This window comes from Lagenorhynchus albirostris, chromosome 5 (assembly GCF_949774975.1).
Source record: "Lagenorhynchus albirostris chromosome 5, mLagAlb1.1, whole genome shotgun sequence".
Taxonomy (NCBI): domain Eukaryota; kingdom Metazoa; phylum Chordata; class Mammalia; order Artiodactyla; family Delphinidae; genus Lagenorhynchus; species Lagenorhynchus albirostris.
This window is the reverse complement of record NC_083099.1, coordinates 61,097,421-61,105,105: the sequence shown is the minus strand read 5'-3', so window position 1 is coordinate 61,105,105 and position 7,685 is coordinate 61,097,421. Positions and strand designations below refer to the sequence as shown.

At 41.0% G+C, this 7,685-nt stretch overlaps 1 non-coding gene across 1 annotated transcript; it reads right to left on the bottom strand.

The window, feature by feature from the left end:
• Positions 1 to 7,185: 7,185 nt before the first annotated feature.
• LOC132521435 (U6 spliceosomal RNA) lies at positions 7,186 to 7,292 on the bottom strand. The gene has a single exon (XR_009540882.1). It is a non-coding gene; the product is annotated as a U6 spliceosomal RNA (small nuclear RNA).
• Positions 7,293 to 7,685: the final 393 nt, after the last annotated feature.

Here is a 7,685-nt window from a genome sequence, read left to right as displayed (position 1 = left end):
TCCTCACACCCTCCTTTCTCTTTCCCTATTTCTCCTGTAAACCATGATATGTGGAAAATAATATAGAGGTTTGTCTGATTCTCATGCTCTACCAAGATGTCCTGTGCTCATTGTTGTCAGCTTATTTTAGTGTTTAATTTTTGGAATGCCTGTCCTGAAATTTCCACATCAGAGAAATAAAAAAGAAAGAAACCCACCAAACAGGTAGCCGATATCTAGGTATCTACTCTTCATTTTCCAACATGGAAAAATAGTGCTTATAATGTAGGGAATGACATTTTCTTGAAAACAGTTTCATTAGAATTTCAACCTTAACTGTCAATATCTTTGTTGTCAGGAAGTGCTGTAGGTTGGGTTCTCCTGTAGGCCAATCCTAAGTAACACATGGGAAAAGAAAGGGTAGAAGCTGGAGTGGGCAAGGGGACCCATCAGACTGTACCATAAGCCTAACAAAGTCCCTGCCAACCCAACGGGGAGCTCTGGAGCAAAGACTGCCCATCGGAGTCCTATGTTGACCTTTGTCCCACTGGACCAAGCCCTTGTGTCACTGCCTTGTTCATTTGTTGCCCAAGGGACCCCAGAATGAAGTGTGACCTTGGCTCCAACACTGAGGCCGGTCCCGAAGGAACCTACATCTGGAAGCTGTCAGTTCTCTACTCTGCTTGCAGCTGGGTAGCAACCACTTTCTTGAAGGGGGTTCTAATTGGTGCATCTTTGTGTTTACCACAGAAAGTTATCTGCTCACTTATATCTCACATGAGTAATTACAGTTAAGAAGAAAAAAAATGCACGTTAGCTATTTTCTTACCTCTGATCTACTGTTTTCTTTACAGAACTGGTATATTTTTATTTACCAAGTATGCTAAAAGTTTCTCAAAACAACAGAACCTCCATCCCTATGGAATCTAGTTCAGTATTTAATGCACATCTTTTGGACTCTTCCTTTTCGGAGCTAATTCCAATACCAAACTACTATTAGAAGGCAATGTCATCTAATAGATCTGGAAAGAAAAAGCTTAGCACAGTACCAGGCCCATAGTAGGTGATCAGTAAAAGTTTGTTAAATGAATGGATGAAGTCAATTACATAGTGAATTATAGCAAGACTTTTTTCAATGTCACTTCAGAGCTAAGGTGTAAAGAGTGGTAGCAGAATTATTAATACCAGGATGCCAGAACCAAGTCCAGTTTTAAACTTTGTTTTGAGCCTTTTGCTCTATTTCAAATATTTGAACCATGACAAAAAAAACACCCCAAATTTGAAATGTGTTTTCTAGGAGAATTTCCCACTTAATTGTAAAATCCCTCTGTATTTTAAGGAAAATTCAACCCACATGTTCTTTTTTTTTTTTTAATTTATTTTTGGCTGCATTGGGTCTTCGTTGCTTTGCTTGGGCTTTCTCTAGTTGTGGCGAGCGGGGGCTACTCTTCGTTGCGGTGCACGGGCTTCTCATTGTGGTGGCTTCTATTGTGGAGCACGGGCTCTAGGCACACGGGCTTCAGTAGTTGTGGCTCACAGGCTCAGTAGTTGTGGCTCACGGGCCCTAGAGCGCAGGCTCAGTAGTTGTGGTGCACGGGTTTCGTTGCTCTGCGGCATGTGGAATCTTCCCGGACTAGGGCTTGAACACGTGTCCCCTGCATTGGCAGGCGGATTCTTAACCGCTGCACCACCAGGGAAGTCCCCACATGTTCTCTTATTTAATTTACACGTAGCCATAAGACAGTTGTTTTGTAAGAGTCTGTTGTGCTTTTGATATTTTTCATCCATATTTTCTTAGAAGTAGGAAGTCTTGGTTAATGCAAAACTAAAGCAACTCCCCAGCCTGATAATCTGGGCTAGGAATAGGGTGCACGATCTTGGGCATCCTGGTTGGGGCTCTAAAGTGAGCAAGACGATTTATCTCTTTTCCTGCCTCCATTCTCTGACCCCAAGGGCTGTGGGCTCTCTCATAGATTGTACAGAAACTGTGTGAGGCCGTGGCAACTCCTTCCTCACTCTGTTTAGTGGGACAAATCCTGTGGCAGTCACAGTAGCTGCCTGTGACCTGATGTTCTGTTTTGTGAGAGAAGGAGAAGGAGGCTGGGGTCCCTTGACAATCAGTGGTGGTGTAAAAATTCCAGCGGCCCAAGGAATGGCCCTCCCTATTCTTGAGGAACTTGAAAAGAAAGAAAGAAAAGTGAAATGTTGGTCCCTGGGCTACTGCTTTGCCAAGGAGCCTCTTCTGAGGTGTAGCCACTTCTTTCAAGGATGTCCTGGGGCAGGATGAAGGTCAGGGATGGGCTTCACTCAAAATTCAGGTTTAGTTAAATACGTGGGAAGGAGGGGTCCAGATCTTTCTAAAAGGATACCCGAACAGCACTACAGATCCTAACCTGGTCATGGTGAGTTTTCTTCACCAACATAAAAGGGATTTGGACAAACAATATTATTAAAGATTTTTCACAGTGGAACTTAACATAAAAGTGAGCACTTGGCTGGGCCTTGTCTTAACATTCGCATGAATGCAGTGGCTTCCAAACACTCAGCTAAACCAAATCTGTGACGCAGGACTGTGGTTCTGCTCCCCTCTTAAGGAGATGGTGCTCCATTATGCTCCTTCACTTGTATTTTTTGAAGAAGTTTTGAACAACCTCTTTACTTGGCTTGGGGTACTGCCTGATCCCCCTTCTCTCTTCAGTGAGTGACACTTCTGTCAGCTGACACAGTTTTGTAATGAGCTGGGGTGGTGAGGTTACTGCAATGAAATTATGGGGATGCAGCAACGGTTTCCACTGGAAATGACCCTGCCTGCCTGTTCACGTGTCCTCTGGTAACTACTACGTGATCCCAAAAGCTGAGGCTGGGGAATGCTCGGTGGTGTGAAGAGAGCTGCTTGCCTGCAACAATTGCAAAGCTAAAATAATTTGGGGGTTCAGTGCAATGTAGCTTACTTTGCTTTTAGAATTAAACGCTAGAAAGATGGGTTATCACTTGTAGTGTTATTTCTTTTAATTTTTTCTATTAGATTTTCTATTTTCAAATTGTGGAGGGAGGGTTAGGCAGATAAATCCCTCTTCCCACATTGACGAATTTTCTTCTGCCTCTCAGGCACAGAGCCAGCAATGATGTGGCCAGAGGTAGAAATAATCATCCTCCATCCCACCACCCAGGTGGAGATGTACGCTGAGGCTGTGTGCAGCAGGGATGGAGAGAGCTTCAAATTCAATTCACTATGGTACCATTTGAAAAGTTGATAAGAGAGAGGGAAAGAGAACATTGTACGCATAAATAGTGGAGTTAGCCCTGGGAGTCAGACCACAGTCTTGCCTTCTCCTGCTTTATTTATTTATTTTTTTTCAAATCTTAGAGTTTTCTATTTCCTTAAATTAATTTTTACTGGGGTATAGTTGCTTTACAATGTTGTGTTAGTTTCTACTGTGCAGCAAAATGAATCAGCCATACATATACATATATCCCATTGATACTGTGTATAAAATAGATAACTAATGAGAACATACTGTATAGCACAGGGAACTCCTGCTTTAGGTGCTCCCTTTCACAGTGAAGTGAATGAGCACAATGGAACATATTAGAGAGAGAGGCAGAGCTACGGAATTAAACACTCATGCTCTTTTAATCATTAATAGACATTCCATGGGTTGCTCAGCCTTCTAGGAAGTAACTGGAAATACCAAATGAGAGTCTGGTTGGATGGCATTGAAGCCTTTTTGAAAATTTGATAAAAATCTGTAGAAACAACTGAGATAACCTTGTAAAACCAGTTGGAAATACATATGTACAGGAAACACGAATGTCCTTCATATATATTTTTAGAATGAGTAAATCAATCTGAGTTCCTGTTTAACGTTATTTAAAAAGGCCAAAACCTGGGGCAAGAATAAATTCTCCTTTATTTTATTCAACAGATGCTTATATAATTGGGGGGGAAAATGCCAAATGTATAAGTCAAATTACTTTGAGTTCCTCAAGTGTTACTAGTGAGCAGAATAAATACAGAAGAATTTAAGCTGAATATGTCACTGTGCTGATGTGATAACCATAAAGGTGGGAGGGGTGAGAGACCAGTATCAAAAAGTGGTGTTCCCCATCTCCACCTCAGAATCATGGGTGCCCTGGCATGTGCACAAGCATCAAGTATTGTCTGCATAGTGAATAGTAAAAGAATGACTACCATTTGGGGGGATACGTTTTAGTATTAAAAAGCATTTGCATTTTGGAAACACTGGAAATCACAGGTACTTTTTCAAACACCTGCTTTCTTGATTATAATCATTAGGGCCAGTGGACCACCTGAAATAAACCACAATGGGTACCTTCTACAGATCACCATTTAAAAGTGTCCCCCTAGTTATTGGTGACATGACTCCCAAATATATTTTATCAAAACATCCTTTGCATTGACCTTACAACAAATATGCTTCACACCATGAACATTTGTATTGCACATTAAATCTTTTTCAACTTAATTAGTAATTGAGATAAATAATCAAAATACAAGTTCTAATTCTGGAAGATGACAGAGATTTGTTAACTCTTTTAAAAAAGGTTCTGTAGGGGCTTCCCTGGTGGCGCAGTGGTTGAGAGTCCGCCTGCCGATGCAGGGGACGCGAGTTCGTGCCCCGGTCCGGGAGGATCCCACATGCTGCAGAGCGGCTGGGCCCGTGAGCCATGGCCGCTGAGCCTGCGCGACCAGAGCCTGTGCTCCACAACGGGAGAGGCCACAACAGTGAGAGGCCCGCGTACCGCAAAAAAAAAAAAAAAAAGGTTCTGTAGTTTCACAAAAACTTACTGACTTGTTGAGATTAGACATTAATCTACGGTTTCATCCATGGATGCTCTTTTGAACAGCACATTTCTTTCTTGAAAGTTATCCATATATGGCATCCTATGATGTGTCAATATATTATATTATATTATATCATATTGTTTCTACTAAATCTTCCATAAAGAAAAAGGGTAGGGTAAAGAGAGTTACATGGTTGTTTTTGAATTCTGGCCTTATCTGCAAATAGTTTCCTTTGGCTCTTGGAATCATGTGCTCTTTCTAATCTGTGGGCCCTTCCTCTTGTATTTCCCACCCAGGACATTTTTTTCTCTTTCCCTCACATTTTAATATCATTTTTTCTTTTTTTTTTTAACATTTTTATTGGAGTATAACTGCTTTACAATGGCATGTTAGTTTCTGCTTTATAACAAAGTGAATCAGCTATACATATACATGTATCCCCATATCTCCTACCTCTTGCGTCTCTCTCACCTCTAGGTGGTCACAAAGAACCGAGCTGATCTCCCTGTGCCATGAGGCTGTTTCCCACTAGCTATCTGTTTTACATTTGGTAGTGTATATATGTCCATACCACTCTCTCACTTCTTTCCAGCTTACACTTGCCACTCCCTGTGTCCTCAAGTCCATTCTCTACATCTGTGTCTTTATTCCTGTCCTACCCCTAGGTTCTTCAGAACCTTTTTTTTTTTAGATTCCATATATATGTGTTAGCATACGGTATTTGTTTTTCTCTTTCTGACTTACTTCACTCTGTATGACAGACTCTAGGTCCATCCACCTCACTACAAATAACTCAATTTCATTTCTTTTTATGGTTGAGTAATATTCCATTGTATATATGTGCCACATCTTCTTTATCCATTCATCTGTCGATGGACACTTAGGTTGCTTCCATGTCCTGGCTATTGTAAATAGAGCTGCAATGAACATTGTGGTACATGACTCTTTTTGAATTATGGTTTTCTCAGGGTATATGCCCAGTAGTGGGATTGCTGGGTCGTATGGTAGTTCTGTTTTTAGTTTGGTTTTTTTTTTTTTGCGGTACGCAGGCTTCTCACTGTTTTGGCCTCTCCCGTTGCGGAGCGCGGTCTCTGGACGTGCAGGCTCAGCGGCCATGGCTCACGGGCCCAGCCGCTCCGCGGCATGTGGAATCCTCCCAGACGGGCACGAACCCGTGTCCCCTGCATCGGCAGGCAGACTCTCAACCACTGCGCCAACAGGAAAGCCCTATTTTTAGTTTTTTAAGGAACCTCCATACTGTTCTCCAGAGTGGCTGTATCAGTTTACATTCCCACCAACAGTGCAAGAGGGTTCCCTTTTCTCCACACTGTCTCTAGCATTTATTGTTTGTAGATTTTATGATGATGGCCATTCTGACTGGTGTGAGGTGATACCTATTGTAGTTTTGATTTGCATTTCTCCAATGATTAGTGATGTTGAGCATCTTTTCATGTGTTTGTTGGCAATCTGTATATCTTCTTTGGAGAAATGTCTATTTAGGTCTTCTGCCCATTTTTGGATTGGGTTGTTTGTTTTTTTGGTATTGAGCTGCATGAGCTGCTTGTAAATTTTGGAGGTTAATCCTTTGTCAGTTGCTTCATTTGCAAATATTTTCTCCCATTCTGAGGGTTGTCTTTTGGTCTTGTTTATGGTTTCCTTTGCTGTGCAAAAGCTTTGAAGTTTCATTAGGTCCTATTAGTTTATTTTTGTCTATTTCCATTTCTCTAGGAGGTGGGTCAAAAAGGATCTTGCTGTGATTTATGTCATAGAGTGTTCTGCCTATGTTTGCCTCTAAGAGTTTTATAGTATCTGGCCTTACATTTAGGTCTTTAATCCATTTTGAGTTTATTTTTGTGTATGGTGTTAGGGAGTGTTCTAATTTCATTCTTTTAAATGTAGCTGTCCAGTTTTCCCAGCACCACTTATTGAAGGGGCTGTCTTTTTTCCATTGTATATTCTTGCCTCCTTTATCAAAAATAAGGTGACCATATGTGAATGGGTTTATCTCTGGGCTTTCTATCCCGTTCCATTGATCTATATTTCTGTTTTTGTGCCAGTATCATATTGTCTTGATGACTGTAGCTTTGTAATATAGTCTGAAGTCCGAGAGACTGATTCCTCCAGCTCCGTTTTTCTTTCTCAAGATTGCTTTGGCTACTCGGGGTCTTTTCTGTTTCCATGCAGATTGTGAAAAATTTTGTTATAGTTCTGTGAAAAATGCCATTGGTAGTTTGATAGGGATTGCTTTGAATCTATAGATTGCTTTGGGTAGTGTAGTCATTTTCACAATGTTGATTCTTCCAATCCAAGAATATGGTATATCTCTCCATCTGTTTGTATCAATCTTTAATTGCTTTCATCAGTGTCTTATAGTTTTCTGCATGCAGGTCTTTTTTCTCAAAAATATGGAACGCTTCACGAATTTGCATGTCATCCTTGTGCAGGGGCCATGCTGATCTTCTCTGTATCGTTCCAATTTTAGCATATGTGCTGCTGAAGCAAGCACTCATCTCTTCTTTAAAACAAGCTCAAGACTCACTAAACCCATTGGCTTTCCCTGATTAATCTTAGGAGGCCATTATCACTCCCAGTTTAACTCTGATTCCTGTGAACATGCTCATGTAAATGTTTTCTTTTAGTTTCAGGTGTGTTGGTTTTATCTTCCAGGAGAGTAGAACCAAAACAGTGAAACATGGAGTGAATAATGGAGATACACTTAAACCCAAAGTATGTGGACATTATTCCTGACAACCATGAAGGCAGGGATCTTTGTTTTATTCACCGATGAGCCAGAGTTCCTGGAACATAGTAGGTGCTGACTAAATATTGGTTGAATAAATGAATGGTTGTCATCAATTGTAATTGTTTTCAGAACTAATCCTCCAGCAGAACTTCTTTG